Below are 10,830 nucleotides of genomic sequence, written 5' to 3'. Positions count from 1 at the left end.
ATACCCTCCAGTTCCATCCTGTCCTTATGAGAAAATATTTCAGTTTTGGGGGGGCTGAGTAATATTCCGTCTTATTTATGAACCACATCTTCTTTATCCAGACTTTAAAATGCTCTGTTTTTGCACCCAGCTGTTTATAATACTTTGTGGCACCTTTCTGAATAAGACTCTCTCCCCTCCACTGTATCCTCAGCTATACCACACCAAATCCAAGTCTCCATCCTCCTGCCTTCAAAATAGTGGTCACTTTTCTACTTGTAGCCTTGTAACATTTATATGATCACAACTTTGACTGATTTCTTGAGTGTTCAGAATGATTTATTAAGGATGTAATTGTATATGAGGGCAGAGAAAAATTTAATTCTTTCCCGCAGAATTCTCTCATTGGATGCTGGATATGAAGACTGTGAACCTGGTGACAGGACGGATTTTGTTGTTCCCGGTCTTGTGAGAGCTGAATGCCACTATGATATTGGCAAGCAGATCCTTACTGGTGACACATATTCATCCATTCCAGGCTTAGGTTTACTATGGTAGGATGTCCTAAACATAATATCTACCATATTCTCCACTTATATTTAAGCTTTGTTGGATAAGCTGAGATTAATGATTTCTCTATTGCCATGTTGTCTGACTTACGTACACCTGTGACTTCCATGGGTTCTAATGGCCCATGTTTTCATTAATATGCATGTCAATGTTTTAATTAATGGTGCCTCTGTGTGGCACATGTACTTTGCAGTATTTATGACCATCACTGTAAATACAACCCAAATATAAAATTTTCCACTTGAAGCACAGTTTAACTCTTTTCCTTTAAAACATGGTTTCCAGGTGATAATATCAGTCAGGGGTGTCACTGAGAAATCCATCAGTAATTGGCCAGCTGACCTGTCTTGTCGTTCATCATCAGAATGATGCCAGTCTGAAAAATCCCTGGTGGATTGGCCAGGACATAGTGGTGACATTCCATGGTGGTGACAACACATGAAGGCATTCTGGTGTCCCAGGGCGGTTATAAAAACTTGGCAACAACCCAGGCTCCAGTGAAGATAGAGATGGCAGTTCAGTCACAACTCTTCCTTCTCTTCTTCGATTCTCTGCCCTGTTCCCTGCCCCTGACCTTGACAAGCCCCCTACTCAAACTTCTGGCTGTGGCCCTCTCTAATACTCTACTCAGCACCATCATGCTAGCACCTACGTTTTTGCCCCCTCTGTGGTCCAGAGAGTCCTCGTACCCATACACGGCAAAACCTAGACCCATTCCACACTATGAGGCTGGCTCAGGTCCTCAGGGAGACATTCTCATTTGGCGTGTGGGAGTGGGACACTGTCTATCAGAATACCATGGATTATCTGACAGCTGGGTCCCACACCCCTGGGGTCATATGTAACTTCAGTAGAGAAAAGCTGAGTCCACGTCCTGAAGGAACATTTGGCACACTACCACTCTGAAGCCCTCCAACCCTGGCTCAGCACAGGCACATGGGTGCTCTGAACATCCAACCAACCCAGATGTGCACAATATGTGGAATATCTGGAGACATCAGGCAGAAGGGGGATTTTACACAACAAGTAGGTACTGGGAAAAAGAATAACCACGTCTCTATATGCAATGTTAGTCCTTGGAGCACTGACACTTAGTCCATGGACTGTCTGAAACAACTCAGCAGTACACAAAATAATTTCCAGAAACCTGGCTAACCCACAGACCATCAATCCTCAAATACAGCTTAACAAATAGACTTTCAGACCTCAGAATACAGCACCTCCCAGGAACCCAAAGACTGGAAGGCTTATGATTCCATTTGACACTGGGCAGATGAGTCACACAGCCACTGGGTGAACAGGGATCCTCCATATCTCACTCTGGCCAGCCCAGTGCAGCACAAGGCAAAGAATACCAGAGAACAGGTTTGCCAAGTGCCAAGAAACTATGAGTTCTGCATCCCAACTGGTATCGGTAAAATGTATCAACTCTACAAAAGCAATACCATGGTCTTTGTACCCAGTGGACAAACACTCAGCTCTCCATTAGGCCAAGAAGGCACCTGGACACCAGACTTACCATGTGCCCATGGACTAGGAGACCAGCATTTCAGATGTCTTCTAGTTCAAGCAGGCACCTTGAAGAGCCATCTCACCATGCTTCCATGGACATGGAGACTAACAAATCTGTTTTCAATTACACTAAGCAGGCACCATGACATCAGGTCCACTATGTACTCTTGGACATGGAGATTGACAAGTGAGCTGTCTGGTAAGCTAAGCAGGCACCCTGGCAGTGGGATCACCATGGTCCTTTGGATATTAAACCCAAAAAAGGAGCCCTGGGTTAGGTCAAGCAGCTAACTGGACTTGAGCCTCACCATGTGCCCTTAGACCTGAAAACCAACAACTCAGATCTATGCTTGGCAAAGCAGGCATCATGACAGTGGGGTTACCATGTGCCCTTGGACCTGGAGACCAACAATTGAGCTGTCCTGTGGGTTAAGAAGGCATGTTGACAGTGGGCTAACCATGTGTCCTTGGATCTGGACACCAACAATGGAGCTCTGAGATAAGCCAAGCAGGTGACTTCAAAACTGTCTCAACACGGGCCCATGGAACTGAAAACCACAAAATCAGGTCCCTACCAGGCCAAGCAGGCACCTGGACAGATGGTTCACCATTTGTCTTTGGACCTGGAGACCAATAAGGGAGCTCTGGGCTAAGCCAAGCAGCCATCTAGACACGTGGCTTACCATGTGTCCAAGGTCTTTGAGACCAACAACTCAGCTTTTTGCCTGGCCAAGGGGTCACCTTGACAAAGGACTAACCAAGTGCCCTTGGAACTGGAGACCAATAACTGAGCAGTCTGGTGGGTTAAGCAGGCACCTTGATAGTGGGCTAAACCTGTGCTATTGGACGTTGAAACCAAGAAAGGAGACCTTGGACAGGACAAGCATAAACCTAGACAGGAGACTCAAAGTGTGCACCTGGACCTGGAGTTCTGCAACTCAGCTCTTTAGTTGGCCAAGTGGCCAAATTGGCAACAGGCTTTCCATGTGTCCTAGGACCTGGTAAATGACAACTGAGTTGTGTAATGGGCTACACTGTCATGCTGACAGTCAGTTTACTGGGTACCCTTGGACCTTGAGACCAACGATGTCCCTCTGTGACAAGCCAAGGACAGCGGGCTCATCATGGCCCCATTGGCATGGAAGCCACAATACCAGGTCTGTACTAGGCCAAGCAGACTCCCAGACAGGAGGCTCAACATAGACCCTTATGCATCAAGACAACTCTCTTTGTAGCTTGGCCAAGGATACACGTTGACAGCAGGCTCACCATGTGCCCTTGGACCTGGAGACCAGAAACTGAGTTGTCTGCTATGTTAAGCAGTCTCCTTGTCAGTGGGATAATGATGTCAAACTTGGATCTGTAGACCAACAATATAGCTCTGTGACAAGCCAAGTGAGAAACTTCACAGTTGGCTCAACATGTACCCATGGACCTGGAGACCAAACAGTGAGGTTTCTACTAGGCCAAGCAGGACCCTGGACAGTTGGCTCACCATGTGCCCTTGGGCCTCGAGACCAACAACACATCTCTCTATTAGGTCAAGCAGCCACTTGGAGAGCAGGCTTGCCATGAGACTTTGGACATGGTTACCAGTAAAAGAACCCTCAACTAGGCCAAGCACATACCTTGAGAGTGGGATCACCACGTACCCTTGGACCTGAAACTAACAACACAGCACTTGATAGACCAAGAAGGCACCTGGATAGCAGGCTCACCATGTGTTCTTTAAAGGCAATAAGAAACACACAGTTCTGACCCAGGCCAACCATACAAATAGTGGGCCCACCATGTGCCCTTTGGCCAGGAGACCAAAAAATAGGCTGTCTGTATGCCAAGTGGACACCCGGGCAGCAGGATTTCCATGTGACCTTTGACCTGGAGACAAACTCAGCTGTCTGATATGCCACATAGGCACCTGGTAATCAGGTGCACCTTGGGATCTTGGATCTCAAAACCAACAACTCAGCTCTGTGCTCAAGCAATTAGGAATATTGATAGCAGACTTACCATGGGCACTTGGCTCAGTAGACCAAAAAATCAGCTGTGTGCTAGGCCAAGTGGCATGATGAATGTGGGTTCACCATATGCCCTTGGAACTAGAGACCAATAATTGAGCTGTCTAATAGGCCTATCAGGCACCCAACAGCAATTTCACTGTGTTCCCAAGGACCTGGAGACTAATAATAAAGCTCTGCACTGGGCCAAGAAGGCAATTAGACAACAAGTTCAGCATGTTTCCTTGGAAACAGATTGTTCCTTCTCCCCAAAGTGAAGAACACTCTAGCACTCAGCTTTCCAGCTGGCATGAGATTATGCGACCTCCAAACCCGCTCAGCATTGAACTGATTTGTCCAATGCAGCCATGGAGATCTGGGAACCTCCAAACTATGAACCCTCCATCCCAGGACAGCACGGGACTAAGATGCCAACTTGCCTCAAAAATATATGGTAGTATGTTTTTCATCTTTGTAGAAAAGTGAGTATTCAAGTTTCTTGTTACTTTTGATCTCCTTCAGCCTGAGGTCCTTTTGGCCTGCTATCTGTGCAATATTTATTTTTGGGGGAGTTCTCCCCCTGAGAAGAAAACTATACCATGCCCTAGAAGATGAAACAGTCCAGGGGTTTGAATACTTTTATTCAAATTTATGGAAAGAAATGAAGAGGGACAATTGGAGGAAATTGTGGAGGAGACCCAGGCCATGAAAACTGTAGAGTCATTGGCTGAGATCCTCCAGCTGAAGGAGAAGTGTTACATCTTCAAAGGATAGGTGGAGGCCTTAAAGCAAGAAGCCAAGCAGGGCACTGAGGGGAAGGCACAGGTCCTTGAGTTGGAGAGTTTCTTCATTCAAATGAAGGTCTTTGTGGACATTTCTGCCTTACATCCAGTGCCCAAGTGTTAATATTTGTGCACCCACCCAGTATGGCATAGAAGGGGAGATGGGAAATATGTGTTCATCTCCCCAATTAATGGTATGTTATGAATTTGAAAAATAGGCAAATAGAGCATTTAAAATTAGAAAAGATAAAAAGAAACTAAACTTATTATTTCTAAATAACTGATTTGCAAAAGACAACCCCTGGGTGATTGTAAAGGACAGCCTGTCTTAGTGTTACTACTATCTCTTACTATCTGTCACATTCTCGTGAGGTTGGGGTCTCCATGGCTCTAAGAATATGTTGGTTAAACATGCAGAGTTGACATTGAGCATAACCTGTCTGTCCTAATCAGCTTGTTCAGACATACTAAAGTTTAGGGGCATTTTGATTGGAAGGAATAGACAATCCGTGTGTCTGTTCACAGGTATTTCTGCATAAAGCTTTGGCAGAGACCAATTTTTCAGATTTTTGCTAAATTTGAGGTTGGCCCCTGATGTTATGGCTCCAGACCATGGCCATAAATACAGTTGGTGACTCAGGACATATTTTTCTGTGATGCAGTCTTTGGAAGAACAAATGTAACAAGACCATGCAAGAATAGTAGAGCAATTTCAGAGGCAGGGTATGATTACCTGTGTCTGTATGAGTAGGTTTGGGGTCAGAGCAGGAGGAAGAATGGTATGAGTGGCCAGGCTGTGGGCTCCATTCTTACCAAAGAAGGACTGTAGGAACTGGGGAGAAATGTGGGATTAATAATGGGTGCTTTAGGTGCATGGGTGTCTGCACAGAGTAAGGCTCAGTGGGAGAGAGGTGGGAAGAGTTCACCTTGGATACTGTAGTGTCTGCTTGGGTATGAAAAATTGGGCCACATCCAGGACTCAATACTGACCTTCTCATAAATTGGACACTGGGGACAGAATGCAGTTGGAAGGTGAGATTCCTGGATGGCACCTCCTGGGCTATGGTCCATCTTAGCTACCGACATGTGGAGTGGGTTTGTAGGTGTGGTGCAAATGCCAGTGATCTGGTGTCTACATTTGACACCACTGAGACTGTAGGGGAAGTGCCTAGAGCTGTGACTCCTGGGCTGAGGTCAGTAACGACAGTGTGCCCACAGCACGTGGGCATACACAGATGGGAACCATGAGGAAGTTTCTTCTGGGGGTTAAAATGAACTTCAAGGGACCTGCAAAGTGGGAGACATGCAACCATGAGATGGATGATGTCTGAGCTTATTTGAGGGTGATGCTTCCCAGAGAAAATGTAAAGGCTGGTATAGTCCAGGTCACTTAAGTGTAAGAGGGACGTAGGTTGCTTATGTGTTCCTAGCACTCGGGAACTACTGTGATTAGCTGCTCAGACCATGCTCACTGTACCAATGGTTCCACAAACATCAAGGCCCTCATTGACTGGCACTCCAGAGTTGCTCAGCCCTTCAGTCCCCATTCCTTCATACCGAAAATGGGGGCAACTTTTGTAGGAGGTTATTGTGTGAACAGGAGACAGGAGAAGGAAAATTTGTGGAGGGGAATCTATAAGGGCAGGGACAGATGCAGTCTAGAGGCAGAAGGGAAGAAGTGACAGTAGACAAAGGTCCTAGTCGCAGGCTTTTCTCCCCAAAGCAAAATATCAAATTTGGGAAGGTAATGTGTGAGATGACTGCCCATATCCAGCCTTTGCTGCCCCTTCAGGCTATAGGTTATCACAGGACAGCAACAGCCAATTCACAGACCAGGTACAGACCCATCCTGCCTCCTTCACTGTTGCTTGACACCCACAACATACGGTTCTTTAGGAGATATTTGGAACTCCCATGACCTGAGGTGGGATTGTTTACTTAGAGGTGTGTGGACAGGTAGAGCCCTACTACAGACAGGAAGGGAGGTGGAGACATAGATTTATAGATTTTCAGAAGCCACAGGTATTTCAGAAGAGTTCTCAAAATGTTAAAAATATAGCTATCCTGTGACACAATAATTGCACTACTGGGTATTTACCCTAAAGATACAGATGTATTGAAAAGAAGGGTCATAACTACCCCAGTGTTCATAGAAGTAATGGCCATAATAGCCAAACTGTGGAAAGGGTCAAGGTCCTCTTCAAAAGATTAATGGATAAAGAAGATACGGTCCATATATATGATGGAATATTACTGAGCCATCTGAAAGTATGAATACCCCACTCCACCCTCCTTGGTATATATTTTTTTTCTTTTCAGGGTAACAGTATTCATTGTTTTTGTTCCACACCCAGTGCTACATGCAAACTGTGCCCTCTCTAATATCCACCCCCTGGTTTCCCCAACCTCCCACTCCCCGCCCCTTCATAATCCTCAGATATTTTTTCAGAGTCCAGAGACTCTCATGGTTCACTTCTCCTTCCAATTTAACTCAACTCCCTTCTCCTCCCCATCTCCTCATGTCCTCCATTCTATTTGTTGTGCTCCCCAAATAAGTGAAACCATATAGTAATTGACTATTTGCTTGACTGATTTCACTCAGCATAATCTCTTCCAGTCCCGTCCATGTTGCTATAAGTGTTGGGTGCTCATCCTTTCTGATGGAGACATAATACTCCATAGTGTATATGGACCACATCTTCCATATCCATTCGTCTGTTTAAGGGCATCTTGGTTATTTCCACAGTTTGGCGACCGTGGCCATTGCTGCTATAAACATTGGGATACATATGGACCTTCTGTTCACTATATATGTATCTTTGGGGGTAAATACCTATTAGTGCTATTGCAGAGTCACTGGGAAGCTCTATTTTTAATTTCTTGAGGAATTTCCTCACTGTTCAAAGAGGCTGCGCCAACTTGAATTCCCACCAACAGTGTAAGAGGGTTCCCCTTTCTCCACATCCTCTCCAACACACGTTATTTCCTGTCTTGCTAATCTTGGCCATTTTAAGTGGTGTAAGGTGATATCTCAATGTGGTTTTAATTTGAATGTCCCTGAAGTCTAATGATGATAAGCATTTTTTTTCATATGTGTGATAGCCATTTGTATGTCTTCATTGGAGAAGTGTCTGTTCATATCTTATGCCCATTTTTTAATATGATTGCCTGTTTTGTGTGTGTTGAGTTTGAGGAGTTCTTTATAGATCCTGGATATCAACCTTTTGTATATACTGTCAGCTGCAAATATGTTCTCCCATTCCGTGGCTTGCCTCTTTGTTTTCTTAACAGTTTCCTTTGTTGTGCAGAAGCTATTAATCTTGAGGAAGTCCCAAAAGTTCATTATCACTTTTGTTTCCTTTGCCTTTGGAGACATATCTTGAAAGAAGTTACTGTGGCTGATATCGAAGAGGTTACTGCAATGTTCTCCTCTAGGATTCTGATGGATTCCTATTTCATGTTGAGGTCTTTTATCCATTTTGAGTTTATCTTTGTGTATGGGTAAGAGAATGGACGAGTTTCATTCTTCTACATATCGTTGTCCAGTTTTCCCATCATCATTTATTGAAGAGACTGTCTTTTTTCCACTTTATATTTTTTTCTGTTTTGTCGAAGATTACTTGACCATAGAGTTGAGGGTCCATATCCGGGCTCTCTACTCTGTTCCACTGGTCTATGTGTCTGTTTATTTTTTAAATTAATTTATTTATTTTCAGCATAACAGTATTTATTATTTTTTCACCACACCCAGTGCTCCATGCAATCCGTGCCCTCTATAATACCCACCACCTGGTACCCCAACCTCCAACCCCCCGCCAGTTAAAACCCCTCATATTGTTTTTCAGAATCCATAGTCTCTCATGATTCACCTCCCCTTCCAATTTACTCCAACTCCCTTCTCCTCTCTAACACCCGTTGTCCTCCATGCTATTTGTTATGTTCAATTAGCAATAATCACGCCTCGGATAAACCTCATTGGCTACGATACTGCCACTGCGCAAAGCTTATTTGTTATGTTCCACAAATAAGTGAAACCATATAATTGACTCTCTCTGCTTGACTTATTTCACTCAGCATAATCTCTTCCAGTCCTGTCCATGTTGCTACAAAAGTTGGGTATTCATCCTTAATGATGGAGGCATAATACTCCATAGTGTATATGAACCACAATTTCCTTATCCATTCGTCCATTGAAAGACATCTTGGTTCTTTCCATAGTTTGGCGACCGTGGCCATTGCTGCTATAAACATTGGGGTACAGATGGCCCTTCTTTTCACTACCTCTATATCTTTGGGGTAAATACCCAGGAGTGCAATTGAAGGGTCATAGGGAAATTCTATTTTTATTTTCTTGAGGAATCTCCTCACTGCTTTCCAAAGAGGCTGCATCAACTTGCATTCCCATCAACAGTGGAAGAGGGTCCCCCTTTCTCCACATCCCCTCCAACATATGTTGTTTCCTGTCTTGTTAATTTTGGCCATACTAACTGGTGTAAGGTGATTTCTTAATGTGATTTTAATTTGAATCTCCCTGATGGCTAATGATTTTGAACATTTTTTTAATGTGTCTGATAGCCATTTGTATGTCTTGATTGGAGAAGAGTGTGTTCATATCTTCTGCCCATTTTTTTTTGATATGATTGCCTGTTTTGTGTGTGCTGAGTTTGAGGAGTTCATTATAGATCCTGGATATCAACCTTTTGTCTGTACTGTCATTTGCAAATATCTTCTCCCATTCTGTGGGTTGCCTCTTTGTTTTCTTGACTGTTTCCTTTGCTGTGCAGAAGCTTTTCATTTTGATGAAGTCCCAAAAGTTTATTTTCATTTTTGTTTCTTTTGCCTTTGGAGACATACCTTGAAAGAAGTTACTGTGGCTGATATCGAAGAGGTTACTGCCTATGTTCTCCTCTAGGATTCTGATGGATTCCTGTCTCACATTGAGGTCTTGTATCCATTTTGAGTTTATCTTTGTGTACGGTGTAAGAGAATGGACGAGTTTCATTCTTCTACATATAGCTGTCCAGTTTTCCCAGCACCATTTATTGAAGAGACTGTCTTTTTTCCACTTTATATTTTTTCCTGTTTTGTCGAAGATTAATTGACCATAAAGTTGAGGGTCCATATCTGGGCTCTCTACACTGTTCCTCTGGTCTATGTGTCTGTTTCAATGCCAATACCATGCTGTCTTGGTGATCACAGCTTTGTAGTAAAGCTTGAAATTAGGTATCGTGATGCCCCCAGTTTTATTTTTGTTTTTCACATTTCCTTAGCGATTCAGGGTCTTTTCTGATTCCAAGAGTATCGTTTGGTCTTCCATCTTTTTGTGTCTTCTTCAATTTCTTTCATGAGTGTTCTGTAGTTCCTCAAGAACAGATCCTTTGCCTCTTTGGTTAGGTTTATTCCCAGATATCTTATGGTTCTTGGTGGTTACTAAATGGAATCGATTCTCTAATTTCCCTTTCTGTATTTTCATTGTTAGTGTATAAGAAAGCCACAGATTTCTGCACATTGACTTGGTATCCTGCCACGTTGCTGAATTGCTGTATGATTTCTAGTAGTTTGGGGGTGGAGTGTATTGGGTTTTCCATATAAAGAATCATTTCATCTGTGAATAGAGAGAGTTTGACTTCTTCATTGCCAATTTGGATACCTTTTATTTCTCTTTCTTGTCTGATTGCTGCTGCTAGGACTTCTAATATTATGTTGAACAAGACTGATGAAAGTGGGCATCCTTGTCTCGTTCCTGATCTCAACGGGAAGGCTGCACGCTTTATCCCATTGATGATGATTTTTGCTGTGGGTCTTTCATAGATAGATTTGATGAGGTTCAGGAATGTTCCCACTATCCCTAATATCTGAAATGTTCTAATCAGGAACAGATGCTAGATTTTGTCAAATGCTTTTTCTGCATCAACTGAGAGGACCATGTGGTTCTTCTCTCTTCTCATATTAATTTGTTGTATCACATTGATTGATTTGTAAATGTTGAA

General features: G+C 43.6%; 1 pseudogene; it reads right to left on the bottom strand.

Annotated features, from left to right (window-relative positions):
• Positions 1–8,765: 8,765 nt before the first annotated feature.
• Positions 8,766–8,845, bottom strand: LOC122901444 (annotated as a pseudogene).
• Positions 8,846–10,830: the final 1,985 nt, after the last annotated feature.

Source organism: Neovison vison, chromosome 2, assembly GCF_020171115.1.
Source record: "Neovison vison isolate M4711 chromosome 2, ASM_NN_V1, whole genome shotgun sequence".
NCBI classification, from domain to species: Eukaryota; Metazoa; Chordata; class Mammalia; order Carnivora; family Mustelidae; genus Neogale; species Neogale vison.
This window is presented reverse-complemented; position numbering and strand designations above follow the sequence as displayed.